The 18,410-nt window shown below is 39.2% G+C and overlaps 1 protein-coding gene across 1 annotated transcript in view; it reads right to left on the bottom strand.

The window, feature by feature from the left end:
- Positions 1 to 14,985, bottom strand: part of LMBRD1 (LMBR1 domain containing 1) — a 151,485-nt gene extending 136,500 nt beyond the window's left edge. Inside the window, exon 1 of the mRNA XM_028846823.2 lies at positions 14,868 to 14,985. The gene's annotated coding sequence lies outside the window, so the exon portion shown is untranslated. The remainder of the gene's footprint in view (positions 1 to 14,867) is intronic.
- Between the last annotated feature and the right edge of the window lie 3,425 nt (positions 14,986 to 18,410).

The raw sequence follows: 18,410 nt of genomic DNA, 5'->3' as shown, positions 1-18,410 counted from the left end.
CTGAAAGTGGAGTCAAGCTAACTGCATAATGGGGACTAAACTAGGGATATAGTTTGTAATCTGAAATTATTTAATATATTTAGACCACAGTTTAGCTACGCATCCAAATTAACTATGTGTGTTGTACAACTGAATGTTAACATATTGATGTTTTTAAAACACAGTTCATGATTATATACCAAATTTTAAAAATTTGTTTCCTGAAAACATTGAACTATCCAAGTCCAAATAAAACTCTTGGAAAACCTTAAAATTTCTCTTTCCAACTGTCATTTTTTCTGTGCTTCCATTGCTAACCAATAATCCTCCTGATTGACAAATTCCTTCCTTAGCGATTTTAATTCCTTCAGTCGGGCTACAGTCAAACATTACTGGCCTCATATCCTAGTGACTTTGTGCATGTCTGTCATGATCCATAATGTGCTGATTTAGAATGTAGTGTTCTACTGTGTTCTGTGTAGTGCCTATACTTGATCTTCTGTCAAGAAGATTTAGCAATGATCCAAGGTGAACATTAATGTGGTGCTGAGGATGTTTCAGCACACCTGCCTTTTCTTCCCAACACTAAATGATCTCCTTTTCCCTCCTAATCCTTCCGTGTCATCTAACTAAATAAGCCATCACAACCCTAAGACATTTCTTCTTTTGTGATAAGGCTTTTTGTGTTTATAAGGTCACAGGAACATATGGTTGAGAGACCCATTTGGTTCTGCCAGAACATTTGCTCATTTAGATATAATCCTGTAGGATGCCAAAAGTTTTACACAAGTGCCAATCTCTGAAAAAGTAAATATTTATGGTCTACATTTTGTTATTCAAAATCAAAATGGCTTTTTTGAGGCCCAACATATAAAGTATATTTAAAAATCTACTTCTGGCTCATGCCTGTAATCCCAGCACTTTGGGAGGCCAAGGCAGGTGGATCACCTGAGGTCAGGAGTTTGAGACCAGCCTAGCCAACATTGTAAAACCTTGTCTCTACTAAAAATACAAAAATTAGTTGGGTGTGGTGACTCATGCCTGTAGTCCCAGCTACTCGGGAGACTGAGGCACGAGAATCACTTGAACTCGGGAGACAGAGGTTGTAGTGACCCGGTGACCTAAGATCACGTCACTGCACTCCAGCCTGGACAACAGAGTGAGACTCGTTCTCAAAAAAAAAAAAGAAAAAAAAAAAAAAAAAAAAAAAAAACCTCGTTCATCTATTTCATTGAATAGAAAAAAAAAATGCCAGGGAGAAGAATGCCACTGAAATGTTAATATCTGGGTGTTTTTTATTTGTGAACAACTTTCTGATTTGCTATCCTAAAATTAGATTGCACACAGTATCACAATGTGAATTGTAAAATTTACATTTCCATATTTCTATAATTATAAGCTCTCAATGACTACTGTTTATACACTTTTCTTCTAATAAAACAAACATTTCCATGTACACTAATAAGAAATGTTTTTTCTTAAGATTTTTCTTTTGCATATGAAAAAAATAACTTATTCATAATTTAGACACATTGAATACCTCTAAGTATTTTTTATTGTGTCAATTCCTAAACCTGGTGTGTATTTCAAGGTATAAAAATAAATTTGCATATACTACTCAACCATAAGGTGATGTCAAAGTCAGTTTACAATATGAGTAGAAGTTATAATAACAACTGCTTTTTATTTATGACACTTAAAAATGATCTATAGCACACTCAATAGTTTTAACAAAAGTGCTCTTTTTTTGTAGCATGTGTTGCTCTTTTTTCAAACAACAGGATCCCTCTCCTGAGTCAAGCATATATTCTTTTTCATAGCATGATTCTGTTTGCTTTATTTCTAGGCAGAGTTTTTCAGCTTATATTTGAATTCAAGGTATAACCTTTAGTATTCAATTCCCATATGTTAATGACTTACAGTCATAACATTTTGTAAAACCAATCGGTATTATTAGAATTTATGAGGCTACAGTAAGTCATTTCTGGATAACAATTTGTGTAGCACTATGTGAAATAATTTAAAATTGATCTTTAAATTTTTAAACAATTGATAGACTGGAATCATTTATCTTTACATTAGACTGGAATCATTTATCTTTACATTATCATTTGCTGCCAAATATATTCTGTAACTTATTGTTTCATGTAATCTTTATTACATTGTTTTTAATGTAATAAAAATATAAAGTAGGGAATTTAAACTGTTATATCTGAATCCTGTTTTTAAAAATATTCTAAATTAAAATTATTGTATAAATCGTCCTCATGCTGCTGATAAAGACATACCTGAGACTGGGAAGAAAAGGAGGTTTAATTTGACTTACAGTTGTACATGGCTGGGGATGTCTCACAATCATGGTGGAGGGCAAAAGGCACTTCTTACATGGTGGCAGCAAGAGAGAATGAGGAAGAAGCAAAAACAGAAACCCCTGCTGAACCCATCAGATCTTGTGAGACTTATTCACTATCACGAGAATAGCACAGGAAGGACCAACCCCCATGATTCACTTTCCTCCCACTGGGTCCCTCCCACAACATGTGGAAATTCTGGGAGACACAATTTAAGTTGAGATTTGAGTGGGGACACAGCTAAACCATATCATGCTGCCCCTGGTCCCTCTCAAATCTCATGTCCTCGCATTTCAAAAGCAATCTTGCCTTCCCAACAGTCCCCAAAAGTCTTAACTGATTTCAGCATTAACTCAGAAGTTCACAGTCCAACATCTCATCTGAGGCAAGGCAAGTTCCTTCTGCCTATGAGCCTACAAAATCCAAAGCAAGTTAGTTACTTCCTAGATACAAGGAGGTACAGGCATTTGGTAAATACAGCCATTCCAGATGGGAGAAATCAGCCCAAATGAAGGGGCTACAGGCCCCATGCAAGTCCAAAATCCAGCAGGACAGTCAAATCTTAAAGCTCCAAAATAATCTCCTTTGACTCCATGTCTCACATGCAGGTCACATTGATGCAAGAAGTGGGTTCCCATGGTCCTGGGCAGCTCCGACTCTGTGGCTTTGCAGGGTACAACCTTTCTCCCAGCTGCTTTCATGGGCTGGCATTGTCTGCAGCTTTTCTAGGCACACGGTGCAAGATATGGGTGGATCTACCATTCTGGGGTCTGGAGGATGGTGGCCCCTTCTCACAGCTCCACTAGGCAGTGCCCCAGTAGGGCTCTGTGTGGGGGCTCTGATCCCACATTTCCCGCCTGCATTCCCCTAGCAGAGGTTCTCCATGAGAGCCCCAGCCCTGCAGCAAACTTTTGCCTGGACATCCAGGTATTTCCATACATCTTCTGAAATCTAGGCGGAGGTTCCCAAACCTCAATTCTTGACTTCTGTGCACCTGCAGACTCAATACCACATGGAAGTTACCAAGGCTTGGGGCTCGCACCCTCTGAAGCCACTGCAGGAGCTCTACCTTGGCCCCTTTTAGTCATGGCTGGAGCAGCTGGGACACAGGATACCAAGTCCCTAGGGTGCACACAGCACATGAACCCTGGCCCTGGCCCATGAAACCATTTTTACCTCCTATGCCTCTGGGTCTGTGATGAGAGGGGCTGCTGCGAAAACCTCTAACATACCCTGGAGACATTTTACATATTGTCTTTGGAATTAACATTTGGCTTCTTGTTATTTATGGAAATTTCTGCAACTGGCTTAAATGTTTCCTCAGAAAATGGGGTTTTCTTTTCTATTGTATTGTCAGGTTGCAAATTTTCCAAACTTTTATGCTCTGCTTCCCTTATAAAACTGAATGTCCTAAGCACCCAAGCCACCTCTTGAACGCTTTGCTGCTTAGACATTTATTCCACCAGATATCCTAAATCATCTCTCTTAAATTCAAAGTTCCACAGATCTCTAGGGCAGGGGCAAAATGCCACCAGTCTCTTTGCTAAAACATAGCAAGAGTCACCTTTACTCCATTTCTCAACAAGTTCCTCATTTCCATCTGAGAATACCTCAGCCTGGACTTTGTTGTCCATATTGCTATCAACATTTTTGCCAAAGCCATTCAACAAGTCTCTAGGAAGTTCCAAACTTTCCCATATTTTCCTGTCTTTTTCTGAGCCTTCCAAACTGTTTCAGCCTCTGTTACCCAGTTCCAAAGTCGCCACATTTTTGGGTAAATTTTCAGCAGTGCCCAACTGTACTGGTTCCAATTTACCCTATTAGTCCATTTTCATGCTGCCGACAAAGACATACTTGAGACTGGGAAGAAAAGGAGGTTTAATTTGACTTACAGTTCCACATGGCTGGGGAGGTCTCACAATCATGGCAGAGAGTGAAAGGCACTTCTTACATGGTGGCGGCAAGAGAGAATAAGGAAGAAGCAAAAGCAGAAACCCCTGATAAACCCATCAGATCTTGTGAGACTTATTCACTATCACAAGAATAGCATGGGAAAGACTGGGCCCCACAATTCAATTACCTCCACCGGGTCCCTCCCACAACACATGTGAATTGTGGGAGACACAATTCAAGTTGAGATTTGGGTAGGGATACAGCCAAACCATATTAAATATGAAACATATTCATGAGTTAAGAAAAGCTTTTAGAAGGAGGTATCCTCATGGTAGGGTTTTTTGTTTCTGTTTATTTTTTCATCTTAAAAACATTCTTACTTGACATGTATTACTTGTACTTATTTATGAGATACAGAGTGATATTTTGATACATGTATGCAATGTGTAATGATCAAATCAGGGTAGTTAGCATATTCATCACTTTGAACATTTATCATTTCTTTGTGTTGTGAACATTCAAAATCCTTTCTTATAGCTTTTTGAAAATATACACTACATTATTGTTAACTATATTCACTCATTAGGTTTTAGAGGATGAAAAAGAGTTTATCAAATAGACTAGGAGAAGAGTAAGCAAACATCCCATTAAGGCAAAAACAAGGGCAAAGGCACAGGAGCCTGAAATACCATGTGAAGTATTACTTGAGTGATCAGTAACTCAAGTGGCAGCAATTGGCCAATTAGAGACTAGATCATAAAGGGATGTACGTGCCCCACTAAAAAACTTAGGTTTCATCCTGTAGACAATAAGAGCCAGTGAAGTGTTTTAAGGAGAGAAGAGAAATAATCAGACTTGCATTTTAGAACGGTCCCTTTAAGATAAACCAAATGCTGAATGGGAGGTGGGAAAACAAAATAAGGGTACATTTCAGCTGCAATCAAGACAAGAGATGATGAAAGCTAAACCAAAGTTATCAATATGAAAGAAGACACATTTATGAGATGGCAAAAAGATTAATTTTCAAGACATGCTGTCCAGGTATGGAGAATGAAAGAAAGAGGAAGGAGGTAGAATACTATTAGGGTTCCATCAAAGAAATTAACCAGTAGGATAGAGTGAGAGAGAGAGAGAGAGCGTGCAATAGAGAGAGCGAGCGAAGAATTGGGTTATGCAATTGTGGGGGCTCCTTAGGCAAGTTAGAAATCCATAGAGCAGGCCATCAGGAAGAGCAGACTGGAAACTCTCAGGCAGGAGCTGACATTGACAGTCATTGGTAAAATTTCTTCTTTCTGAGGGAAACTGAAATCTGCCATATGTCCCTTCAATTGATTGAATCTGACCCACGGGATCATTGAGAATAACTTTATTTACAGTTGGCCCTTGAACAACACATATTTGAACTGTGCAAGTATACTTATGTGCAGATTTTCTCCTGCCTCTTCTAACCCGGAGACAGCAAGACCAACCCCTCCTTTCTCTCCTCTTCAACACACTGAACATGATGACAATGAGGATGACGACCTTTATGACAATCCATTGTCATTTAATTAATAGTAAATATATTTTCTCCTCCTCATGACCTTCTTTTCTTTCTTTCTTTTTTTTTTTTTTTTTTTTTTTTTGAGACAGAGACTCTCTCACCCAGGCTGGAGTGCAGTGGCGCGACCTCAGCTCACTGCAACCTGTGCTTCCCAGGTTCAAGTGATTCTTCTGCCTCAGCCTTCTGAGTAGCTGGGATTACAGGCACCTGCCACCATGCCTGACTAAGTTTTGTATTTTTAATAGTGGTGGGGTTTATCCATGTTGGCCAGGCTGGTCCTGAACTCCTGACCTCAGGTTATCCGCCCACCTCGGCCTCCCAAAGTGCTGGGATTATAGGTGCGAGCCACCATGCCCAACCATAATTTTCTTAATAACATTTTCTTTTCTCTAGTTTTTATTATTGGAAGAATGCAATATATAATACATACAACATGCAAAATATGTGTTAATCAACTATTTATGTTATTGGTAAGGCTTCCAGGAAACAGTAGGTTATTACTAGTTAAGTTTTTGGAGAGTCAAAAGTTATAGGCAGATTTTTCAACTGCATGGGGATTCAGCATCCCTAACCCCTAACTTATTCAGGAGTCAACTGTACTTAGTCAACTGATTGTAGATATTTATCATATGTACAGAATACCTTCAGGGCAACACATAGCATTTGAATAGCTGAGTATTATAGCCAAGCTGAATTAACATTAGAGATGCCTTTCAGGATTGTAAATTGAGAGATGTAGAGAATGATGATGCCACTAATGAAGACAGGGAACATATGAAGAAGAGAAGATTAAGGGTGAGGAATGACAGAAATAAACTGTATTTTATAGATACTAAGATGTACTTTTCTCCTTTATATTTTAACATCTCTGATGTTAGGATGCACCTTTAAATTGATGGGATCTTACCCCTGTAATTGGTATATTTTGTTCTTCATCGTTTATAAAATGATGGTGCATCTTACAGTCAATGTCACCTCAGATTGAAGGAAACAAGGTAGTAGATTTTATTTGGTGCCTTGGATTTGAGGTGCCTGAGGAACACGGATTGCTCTAGTTCATAGAATGTATAGGCAGGAAACTCAGCCAAGGGACCTGCCACAGAGATATGAGACATCCGTACTCAAGTGAAAGCCGAAGCAATGAAAATGCAAAAAATTTCCAGGAAAAATTGGTAGAAGTGAGAATAACAGTAAGGTAAATAGACAACCCTAAAAAACCAGCAAATTTTATGAAGAGAATAAAAGGAAAAGAGTAGTTAGAATTAATAATCAGTATACATCAGAGAAACAAAGAAAGAAGATACTTTTTGAAACTAATGAGTAGCTATCAATACCAAATGCAGTGAGAGGACTAGCAAGTGCCCACTGAGTACGCAACATGAGTGGGGGGTCATTAATGAATTTTCTAGAGTAATTCCACTGGAGTGGATAGGAAGCAGACAGATTGCACTGGATTAGAGGAATGAAGGAGAATTAGGACAACAGAGGCCATGAATGGACATGAATTAGGACAACAGATGTATTCTTTCAGGAAGCTTGACTAAAAAGGGTGGAAAAATGAAAAAGTTAAATAGGATAAGGTTAACGGTGATTTCTGCAGAAGTGACTCAGATTTGAACTCATTTCTAAGAAACATAGAAAAGGCATGGGCCACTCTAATGTTACTAAATCGAACAGGGGTCCCATTGCTCAGTGCAGTAAGGCCAAATATTCAAACAAAGGTTGTTTTGCAGCAGGAGAAAGGAGGGCCTTTACTAGTAGGGTACCAAGCAAGGAGAATTGGGCAGCTGAGATGTAAGACCCAACCTTCCAGATGGCTTGCAAGCAAGGGTGTTTAAAGGCAGAGGTAAATTTCAGGAAAGCAGGAGTCACAGGCAAAATTATAAATCAACACATAGAGGTGATACATTGGTTTGGCCTACAAAGGTGGAAGCAGAGTCAGGTGGGGCAGGGCGCTTCCAGGTCATAACTGGATTTCAAAGATTTTCTGACTTGCAATTGGTTAAAGAAGAGAAACTTTGTTTAAAAATTGTGGATCAGAAGAAAGAAATATTAAGTCTGGCCTGTGGGCCCGACTCCAGGCCCCTCAGGAAGAAATTTAAAGCAAGAGTTCAGTCCTCATTGACCTCTTATCTGAGGTCTACATGCCAGTGGATCCATTTGGTGGGGGTACCAGCTTCTAAGAAACAACTCAGGGAAATATATTATGATGTTCTCTTTAGTTTCTACAGGGTGAAACTGCCTTTGCAAAATTATAACTGAGGAAATTATGACAGTGACAGAAATCACACCTAACTGATTCCATCTGGCTCCTAATCTTTAAGCTGTCCTTGTTCATTCCTAGGGATAAGCCAAACTAATTTTGAGAAGGAATTCAGTTCATGGCTTGATTCTGAAACAAAATTGAGAATAGACCTTTCCTGAAAAGACCCCCTTCTTGCCTGGGGACCAGTCTGCCTTCGCAGGACTAACAAATTAGCTACAAGATTAGAAATTACAGTTTAGGGGCATGCAGCCTCTGGCTCCTCCCCAAATTGCTGGGGATAACATCACTATTGTGAAACCTAAGATCAGTGCTTGAGATATTTTGCAGAATCTGCACCGGGTGGATCAGCAGACACCACCCAGACCAGTAATCTGGCCCAACCAGTTCTACCATCCCACCCAGATGAACAGAAAACAGCAAGAAAAAGTCAACCCCCTATGATCCCATCTCCAACCTGACCAATTAGCACTCCCCACTTCCCAAGCCCCTACCCGCCAAATTATCTTTAAAAACTCTGATCCTCAAAGGAGACTTGATTTGAGTAACAATGAAACATCAGTCTCCTGCACAGCTGGCTCTGTGTGACTTACTCCATTGCAGTTGCCCTCTCTTGATAAATTGGCTCTGTCTAAGCAATGAGCAAGGTGAACCAACTGAGTGGTTACAAGGAAACCAAACATCTCAAAACTCTAATTCCCTTGGCTATAGTTTTAAGCTACTCTTGCCTTCTTGCTTATCAAGTTGCTCATTTACTTCTCAGGGCTAACCAGGTGTCTGAAAGTTCCCTTAAAGGAACTCAATATTTTTCTTTATTTCCATGCTTGGCAAGGGGAGCAGGCAGCAGCCCCCTAAGAAAGGTTCTTGCTTTGTCTCACTTAACACATGAATTTAAGTTTGATTGTCAGATCATTTTTTTTAACAACTTGAACTCCGAAGAAATGAGGTAGTCAGAAAAAAAGGAGGAGGCAATCAGTCAGGAGTCTGGCAAGAAACAGAGGGTAGTACATCTAAAAGGGTGATTCGGAAGAAGAGTTCAATGATTGGACTATTTGCAAAGATGTGAGCAGGAAAAAGGGAAACTAACCCTAGAGTTAGTTTCAGCAAGAGTTCAGTCCTCATTGACCTCTTATCTGAGGTCTACATGCCAGTGGATCCATTTGGTGGGGGTACCAGCTTCTAAGAAACAACTCAGGGAAATATATTATGATGTTCTCTTTAGTTTCTACAGGGTGAAACTGCCTGTATCAAAACAGGAAACCATTACCACCGCTGAAAGGACATTCCCTGTCTCAGAAGGAGAAGTTACTAGAATCTGAAAAGACCTACACACTTAGGAAAGAGCTTTCTAGTAGTCGTTGTCAACCTACAGTCCCCCAAGAAGGGAGCCAGGGGATACATACTCTGTTACTCTTTTTGAAAGTATTTAACAGGAAACCAAAAGGCAAGGGAGCCTATTTATGGCAAACATAATGATCAGCCTCCTGGGGCACAGAGCAAGGTGGAGAAGGGTAGAACGTGTACCTGGAGGAACAAATGGAAGACACTCAGCAGAAGGGGAAAGACTTGTTTAAATAGAATAACACCAAGGAAAACAGGACTCCTGGTGAAGACAAAGAGGGCATTTTTCATAGATGCTTTATGTTCTAGCAATAGTGGAAAAACAATGCTATTTCAATTTTTGAGTAGTTAATGAGAAACTGGTATTTCTAAATAAGAAAAGGCCCAATATCCTTGTTTTAATGAAAGTCTATTGTTCATTTTGTATTGTGCAAAATGAAGACAGCCAGTGATATCTATAGTTCAAAAAAGATTCTAATTATTTGCAGAATAACTAAGTGTATAATGTTTCAGCTTTATATTAAAATGCAGCTTTCCTATTAAAAGGATGTTTCTAATTTTAAAAATATGAATAAATGGATGTTATAAAAAATACTACTGGCTAGGTTTAGCCCTGAATAAAAAGAAGGAACAATGTTAAAATTTTTATAGGCCTTTAGTATTTCCATTTAATTTTGAAATGAAAGGTTTATTCATTTCAATTTTGGGTTGTTTTATTTTACTCTGTTATGTACTTAATCAGATATTGATAAGACCAAATGACTTCAGTAATGTTGGTTCTGTATCTATTTCATTTTTTAGCATCACATATAGATAACATTTTGCTGAGACAGCTTAAGAATTGTACCAAATAAAAAGTCAGTGCTATATCTACAAATGAGAACTTAGAAAAAAAATCTAGCACCAATAAGATATCACATTTTGACTGTTAAAATTACTTTTATCAATACATAAACATATGTCCACATGCATACTTTCTAGATCGATTGTCATTTCACAGAAGCCTTTTCTCATATTGAAATGGAATGCAGATTGGGTAGTTAAATTTGATAGTGAGAAATAAAAATAAAAAATTCTAAGCCCCCAACTGACTGAATGGACGTCTCTCTTGGCCAAGGGGACTCCAGGGAAATCTTGGAAGCTGAATTAACAGTCATGACAGGATGGATGTTGACAGACATGACTCATTATAACCCCCTCCCTTGCTAACCACCATTAGGCTTTCTACTCTAAGGGCTAAACAAAAACTAGCCCTTTCAAAAGACTCCACACTGATAATGTTGATCACTAGCTTATCTTCCCAGGTACCGAACAAAGACGAAAGAAATCAATTGTTCTTTTACCCTTGCCTGAGATGTCTGCTTCCTCTATTCCCTTTTTCTTCACGTGTTCACCTTATCTTACATAAAATGTAGATTTATTGGGTACTAACTAAAAATCTCACAAGTATGTAATCATTAGTTTAACTGCTACCTGCCCGCCCCTTTTCTTAAAGGAAAATATGTAATACTAAACTTCCTGATAACCTCTTTGAAAGTACAGCCACAGAATGCGTCTGTGACTTGGCATTTTAACCAGGTGAACCCTCAGGCTGGCTCAATAAACATCAATGATCTGAGACTTATGCTTCAGTCACTCACTTTGGTCTGTCAACAGAGAACTCTCAAGAAAATTCTTTTTTATATATTTTAAGCAAACACACACACACACATACACACACACAGCTTTTTCTTTGCTAAGTCAGTATGTCAATTAACATCTGACCAGTACTAGAATAAGTTTAATTTTCAAGGGAAGATGGAGCTTCGTGAAAGATAGGGAGTTGTCCTATCATTTCTGATGATTACAACCCATCTTTCTTCAGGCCAGATTTTTTTTTCCTGATCTGCAAATACAAGTTTTCATAACTTTCTTGAAATCCATTCAGTCTTTACCGTTACCAAGTACCCAAATCAGTCATCTGTGTACCATTATCTAATTACCTTGTAACTTATGTTTCTGGAGCTACTTGTAATCCAGTCTCATGGACTCACATTCAAAGAAACACCAGTTGGGCATAAAAATATAATTAGAAGCAAGGGAGATTTTATTCATGCCCATGAGAAATTACCAAAGGGTAATTAGGGTAATTATACTTCTTTTAAGTTTTCTTTAGACCTCACTCTCATATTCTCTCACATGTCTGCAGGGGCAGATTTACCATCATGTTAATGGAGCTTCAATGTCAAGGATCCACTTGCACAGGTGTTTTCCATGGTCCTGTGGAAAAAAAGGCCTAGCAATGTGCTCCCATGGACCTACGGTTTTTTTGCAAATTTTTGGTAAGTAATGTATTTTCACTTCAGTCTGTTGAGGCTTTCCATTTTCGCTTTCACATTTTGCCTCATATGAGTATCACTGAAGTGGCTGCAGCATTCTGAGGCTCCAGCTCAGGGTAAGTAGGGTTAGGTATGCATTTAGTTTAGGTTGCGTGGCATATATTTACATGGAGTTACTCTCCTGTTTAGTTAAGTTATTGCTAGGCATCCAGGTATAGCAATGGCTTCCAGGAATATTCTTATTGCCCATGATTCCAACTTGATGTGCACTATGACACAAAGGAAAGACCAGAGGTTTGTATATTATGACAGGAATGTATCTCAAACCAAGAAGTTTGTGGGTAGTGGACGAGACACTATTTTTGAAACTGTGGAGTCAAAATGAAGGCTATTTTCTAGGTTTTGTGATGTCTGTGGTATTTGGCATCTGTTAACATTTTCTAATCTGTTTCTCTCATTCTAAATTAACATTTACTTTTGAGTCTACCTTTGTATTCATAATTTTCTATTCTTTTTCTTGAGGAGGAGCTCCTACAAAGCTAAAAGTTTGTCTCCTGGATCTGCCTTGCAGGTGCGAAAAAAAATCCTCACTGCCGTCTCTCTGGTTACTTCCCAGAAAACTTTCCTGACAGACAGACAGGCTAGCTTTTCACACTAAGCACCATCTCCTGCTTAACAGTGCCCCCATCACTGCTTCCGTCTTTCTGTTGCATTTTTATGTACACCTCTCTCATTCACAGATATCTCGCTAAGTTTCTGCATCTTCTTTTCCTCTTTTAACTGCCTTATTTTTGAGAAGTAGCTCTGTGTTTTGGAATTAAACATGAATAAAATCCACCGTCTCTTCCACAATTAACCATTGTTTCTCAAACTTGAGCAATACATAAATTAATCATTTTAAAATGGGAAAACATTTTGGGACAATCTAACGACAACTTAAATTATTTTCATGATGCTGTTTAAATAAGTAAAATGTAAAACAATGGATGAATGCCTTGATTTTATAGGCCTTATACAACTTTACAACAAATAAAAATTCAAGTGATACTTAAAAAGAAGATAAAATCATGTTAATAACATTATTTTAATGTGATGCATAGTGGCGTTTGACTGAAAAAAAATCATCCAGTCCTGAGTTTAATAGTAGAAAGATGCAGACTCATGTCTGGTTTTATAATTAATCTGTTTTGGGATTTTGATTTCAATAATGCAAATGTAGAAAAGGTCTGTTCCCATAAGTATGTAGTACAAAATGGTATTAATAACTTCAAGTCTTTGTTTGCAAATTAAGTATAATCAGGCCTTATGCGTAACTAAATCTCTGCCAGTGAGCAATCCTGGAGTGCCAGTTTTATAGTGGAGTCACTTGATAATTGTATAAATTTTTGTTTTTACTTGGAGATAAAAAGAGTACTGGCACTATTGAAATATGTATTAAATGGGCATGTAATCTAATTACTGCTGGAACTGGAAATAGAACTATTTGTCATTGCATATTTTCTGCTAATGAAATATTAATTACAAAATGGGATGTACATGATAGTATTCTTAAAACTATTTGTTCACAATGTGAATACTGTATAACATTGACTAATCTAAAGACATTCTTGTGAGGTTAGTAAGCCTGTATTATCATATGTCACAGGATCCATCAATTCCACCATGACATTTTTTTGTTCCAACCAAGGAACTACTTTCACACATTCAGTTTGATTGTTACCTGACCTTTACTCCATGCAAAAGAGACAGAAAATATAAACTGCAAGATAATACTCAGTTATCAGGTACTTCAAATGAACCAGATGATTTAACATAGGCTCGTATTAATTTTGTAAAATGTTTGTGAAAATAAAAATGCAGAATAAAAAATTGACTTAGAGAATTCTCAATTATTGTTGTTTTGCTTTACTAAATAAGATAATTATAAAATGCTTCTTGTAATTTTAGCACTAAAATTATTACTATCGATTTAGTCTATTGTAATAGTTATGCTAAAATATTTTATAGGCTCCCAAAACAATTATCTACATATTTTTAATGTGTTGTGTACACATAAAATCAGACCCTAGAAGAAAATACCTGAATAACCAAAAATTGTAACACTAGGACTCACATGAAACCACTCACCTGTTCTTCAGAAAGTTAAGGGTTTGTAGTCTACAAGATAGAAGCCTAAAAGTGTCTGGGCATCACATTATAACTTATCTTGACAACCTTTGTACACATAGGTGCTATATTGCCAACAAAATTTTGTGATTGGTAGTTTGAATGTTGTTATAAGTATAAATCATGATAAATATTGACATTCATCTTTGTTTGGGTAGACATAGTTGCCAACTGCCTCCCATGTCTGAAGGCCCTTTGAACCCTGCTCGTAACTCTTTGTTGCAGGGAATAATGGAACACATTAGTGGCCATGTTATACTTGCTTTGATTCTGGTTTCCTGACCAGATGATAAAACTGGGGAAGAGGAGAACAGCCAGTCTATAGACTGCAAAGTAGGAAACAAGGCAGGCAGGCCCAAGAGTTTTGCCCAAAATGACAATGAGGATAAACTGAATGCAAATTCATGAAGTTCTGAATTTTGAAAAAAGAGGGAGAGAAGTAGTTGGCCAGTTAGTAAACAGAGAAAGAGAAAGGTGTACAGAAAGAAGGTAGGAGCAAATATCTGGCAATAGAACTAAGGAGGCAGAGATTGTGAGTAACCAAAAACGAGGAGAAAGGAAGAAATGCAAGCTCTGAATCCAAAAGAAGGAGGCAAGTGGACATTTAATCAAAGTAGCAAATAAGATAATAGATGAAAAAGTATATGTAATGTAAGAATTGACAGAATTGACTGTCTCCTGAATGACTTTCTACATTCTGAAGTCCATGAAACCTAGCCCTACAGAAGGAGATTCTATTTTTTTTTTTTTTTTTTTTTGTGGGGCCTGGTTTGGGGAAATTTCCTGACTCCCCAAGAAGCCAAGGTGAATGAGCATGATTTCTGTCTTTCTCCTTTCCACATGGAGCCTTTTAATAAGCTCCACATGAGTTAAGATATTCTCAAGAAACTTCTGTCTTTGCAACAACAAAAGAGACCTAATTAATACAATCTTTTTAATAATTGCACAACACTGTACTCATTAGCCAGCATATGAATTTACTCTGTTGTGTTAAAAAGGTCCATTTAACTTACCGATTTCTTCGACTTTATCCTCTAGGCCTGGGGTTATGCATGTTATCCACATCCTCAGTGTTGAGACACAGGATATTATCCATAACTTTTTGTCAAATGAATGAATGAAACAGCCACTCTAAAAAGTTACAAACACATGCACTAGTCTTTAATCATCCCTATTTACAGTGTTCTTTTGCATAAAATAGGGCGTTTAATATGGCAAATACATGAATACACATACACACACATATTTTAATAAGAGTAGTGACTGCTCCTTCTGCTAACTCAGAAATGCAAGACAGAAATTTCTCTCAAATAGCTATTTTTTCTATGAAGAATCATTCAGGGTCTCTCTCACTTATATAAAAGCAGGGAAAATAGACTCACTGGACCAATGCTACCCCCACTCTTTTCAGCCTTCTCTTTGCCCCTCAACTCCTCACCCAAGGTCTTGGTACACCAAAGGTGGTTACTGGGGAGGAGAATCCAAGGTCTTCTCGGAGAAAAAAATGAATCAATCCCCAAACCTTGTTCCCTGAGATACAAATTTGGGAAGCTCAGCTGTGTGGACCATCACAGTGGTTTTAATTAGGCCTCACAGTTCAAGGAAACCAAGAAACCTTTTAAATCGACTCATTTGGGGAAAATTAGGTCCCTATACAAATATGTGACTAAGATGGTTCTCAAGTTTTAAGTGAGGATTTATTCTGACTTGATCTGGAAGGCGCCTCCTGACTCTGCCACAATGGTTAGGCTTTAGAAAATAAGAACTGAGCAAGGGAAAGTTGTTGGGGTCCGCGTGTTTCCTAAACAAAGGAATGAACACACAAGACAACACAAGACAAGACAAACATGGCGGCTGCCTCGAATGGCGCGCTCTGCTTTATTTTATACAGCCGTTTGTGGAATGTTGCCAAGTCACAGGACACATTATTGTTTTTCTGACCTTTCCCTGACTTTCTGGATTTTCAAGATGTTTACACATAAACAAGCCCCCAGGGTCTGCTGTTAGCAGCTGGCTCCTTTGTCCTTCCTCTTTGCAGGGAAGGAACGCCCTGCTTCGTTTGCAAGAGCAGGACTTATTGGGAATGTCTCATTTGCGAGCACGTAGTCCTCTACAGAAAGTTAATTTAAAAGAAAGGCCGGGCGCGGTGGCTCAAGCCTGTAATCCCAGCACTTTGGGAGGCCGAGACGGGTGGATCACGAGGTCAGGAGATCGAGACCATCCTGGTTAACACGGTGAAACCCCGTCTCTACTAAAAAATACAAAAAATTAGCCGGGCGCGGTGGTGGGCGCCTGTAGTCCCAGCTACTCGGGAGGCTGAGGCAGGAGAATGGCGTGAACCCGGGAGGCGGAGCTTGCAGTGAGCTGAGATCCGGCCACTGCACTCCAGCCCGGGCGACAGAGCGAGACTCTGTCTCAAAAAAAAATAAATAAATAAAAGAAAGACCACCTTGCCTCCCAATGTGGGGCACCATGATGACTTTGTGCATGGCCCTGAACCAGCAAGAGTTACCCTGCAGCAATGGACAGGACTCTGCAGCTCCATCAAACCAGTCTCTCACAGCAACACTGAGCAATAGCAGTAAGCAATGGAGTTGTGTACTGTACTTGCTCTCTAGCCCTGGCTCTCTGTGGCTAGAAGCATACTGATGCTTTCAGAAGGAGTATGCCCTTGAGGTTACTGGATGGTTGGTGATACTAAAATTCTTGATAATAGGCACATCGGAGATTTAATAATTCACTTTAGCATTAAAAGAGACACAACTACAGTGTACCCCAATGTTGTGGAGCAGGTTAGATATAGTTTTTTGAACAATTTTTGTCTCTTTATGTATACATTTGATTTTTTCTTTCTCCTATAATCTCTTCTGCTTTACTCTTTTCAGTACGAACCTTTTTGTAACAGGGAATGTTATCTTTCTTGCTTTGGTGTATTATCCAGCTTGTCACTCCCACATGTCCTGGGCCCAGGCCAGCCAGCAGCCTTGCTGCCCATTTCCTAGTGCTCCCTCCTCTACTGCCACATGCCCATCTGCTCTGTTTGCCTTTTCTGGGGGTGCCCCAGCTGACACTTTTTAAAAATTCTCAGAACCATATGCTGTCTCCCAGGCACACTTGCCTGACTTCCCTGCTTTGTCCGGGGGCCATAAATGACAGACTGGAAGTCTCCAAATTCCAAATCCCAAGGCATTTCAGTCATTGCCTTTTGTTAGGAGCTATGTCCATCTATCCCATTATTCCACTTCAGAGCATGGCACGATGATATTTGTCTCTATGATTGTAATCTCCAAAGGTTAGTGCTCCACACCAAATACCATGGTTTTCCTTAATAATACATGATAGATCCATATATATTATTATTCTACATTTCAATCTTGTGGTCAACCCCATTTTTGCTAAAATAAAAGCACTTATAACTTCATAATAGCACAGTTTTTTCCCATGGATTCCTAATGATTGATGTGGGTTTGAATTTGAATTATAAGCAAGTTTGCTTATGTGCTTGGGTCTACTTCTGTACTTACTTTGCTGTTGCATAGGTCTATCTACTCATACCAGCCAGTGTCTCACTGGCTTTATGGGATATTGTATTATTTGGAAATGCTAGTTCTCCCTTTTTATGGGTTGAATTATGTCTCCCCAAAACGTATAAGCTGAAGTCTTAATCCTCACCACCTCAGGTAAGTGACCACATTTGGAGATAGTCTCTTGACAGAGGAATCATGTAAAATGAAGTCAATAGCATGGACTCTAATCCAGTTTAACTGGTATCCTTATAAAACCTGGAAATTGGGGGCCGAGCGCGGTGACTCAAGCCTGTAATCCCAGCACTTTGGGAGGCCAAGACGGGCAGATCACGAGGTCAGGAGATCGAGACCATCCTGGCTAACACAGTGAAACCCCGTCTCTACTAAAAAATACAAAAAACTAGCCGGGCGAGGTGGCGGGCGCCTATAGTCCCAGCTACTCAGGAGGCTGAGGCAGGAGACTGGTGTAAACCCAGGAGGCGGAGCTTGCAGTGAGCTGAGATCCGGCCACTGCACTCCAGCCTGGGCGACAGAGTGAGACTCCGTCTCAAAAAAAAAAAAAAAAAAAAACCACCTGGAAATTGGAAACAGATCTGCATAGAGGGAAGGTGATGTAAAGAAACATAGGGAGGACCAGGCATGGTGGCTCACACCTGTAATCCTAGCATTTTGGGAGGCCGAGGTGGGTGGATCACCTGAAGTCAGGAGTTCAAGACCAGCCTAGCCAACATGGTGAAACCCCGTCTCTACTAAAAATGCAAAAATTAGCTAGGCATGGTGGCCGGCACCTGTAATCTTGGCTACTTGGGAGGCTGAGGCAGGAGGATTGCTTGAAGCTGAGGGGAGGAGGTTGCAGTGAGCTGAGATTGCACCACTACACTCCAGCCTGGGTGAAAGAGTGAAACTCTGCCTCCAAAAAAAAAAAAAAAAAAGAAACCTAGGGAGAAAATGGCCATCTATAAGCCAAAGACAGAAGCCTGGAACATCCTTTCTTCACAGTCCTCAGAAAGAAACTGACCCTGCTGAGAT

Source organism: Macaca mulatta, chromosome 4 (genome assembly GCF_049350105.2).
Source record: "Macaca mulatta isolate MMU2019108-1 chromosome 4, T2T-MMU8v2.0, whole genome shotgun sequence".
Lineage (NCBI taxonomy): Eukaryota > Metazoa > Chordata > Mammalia > Primates > Cercopithecidae > Macaca > Macaca mulatta.
This window is presented reverse-complemented; position numbering and strand designations above follow the sequence as displayed.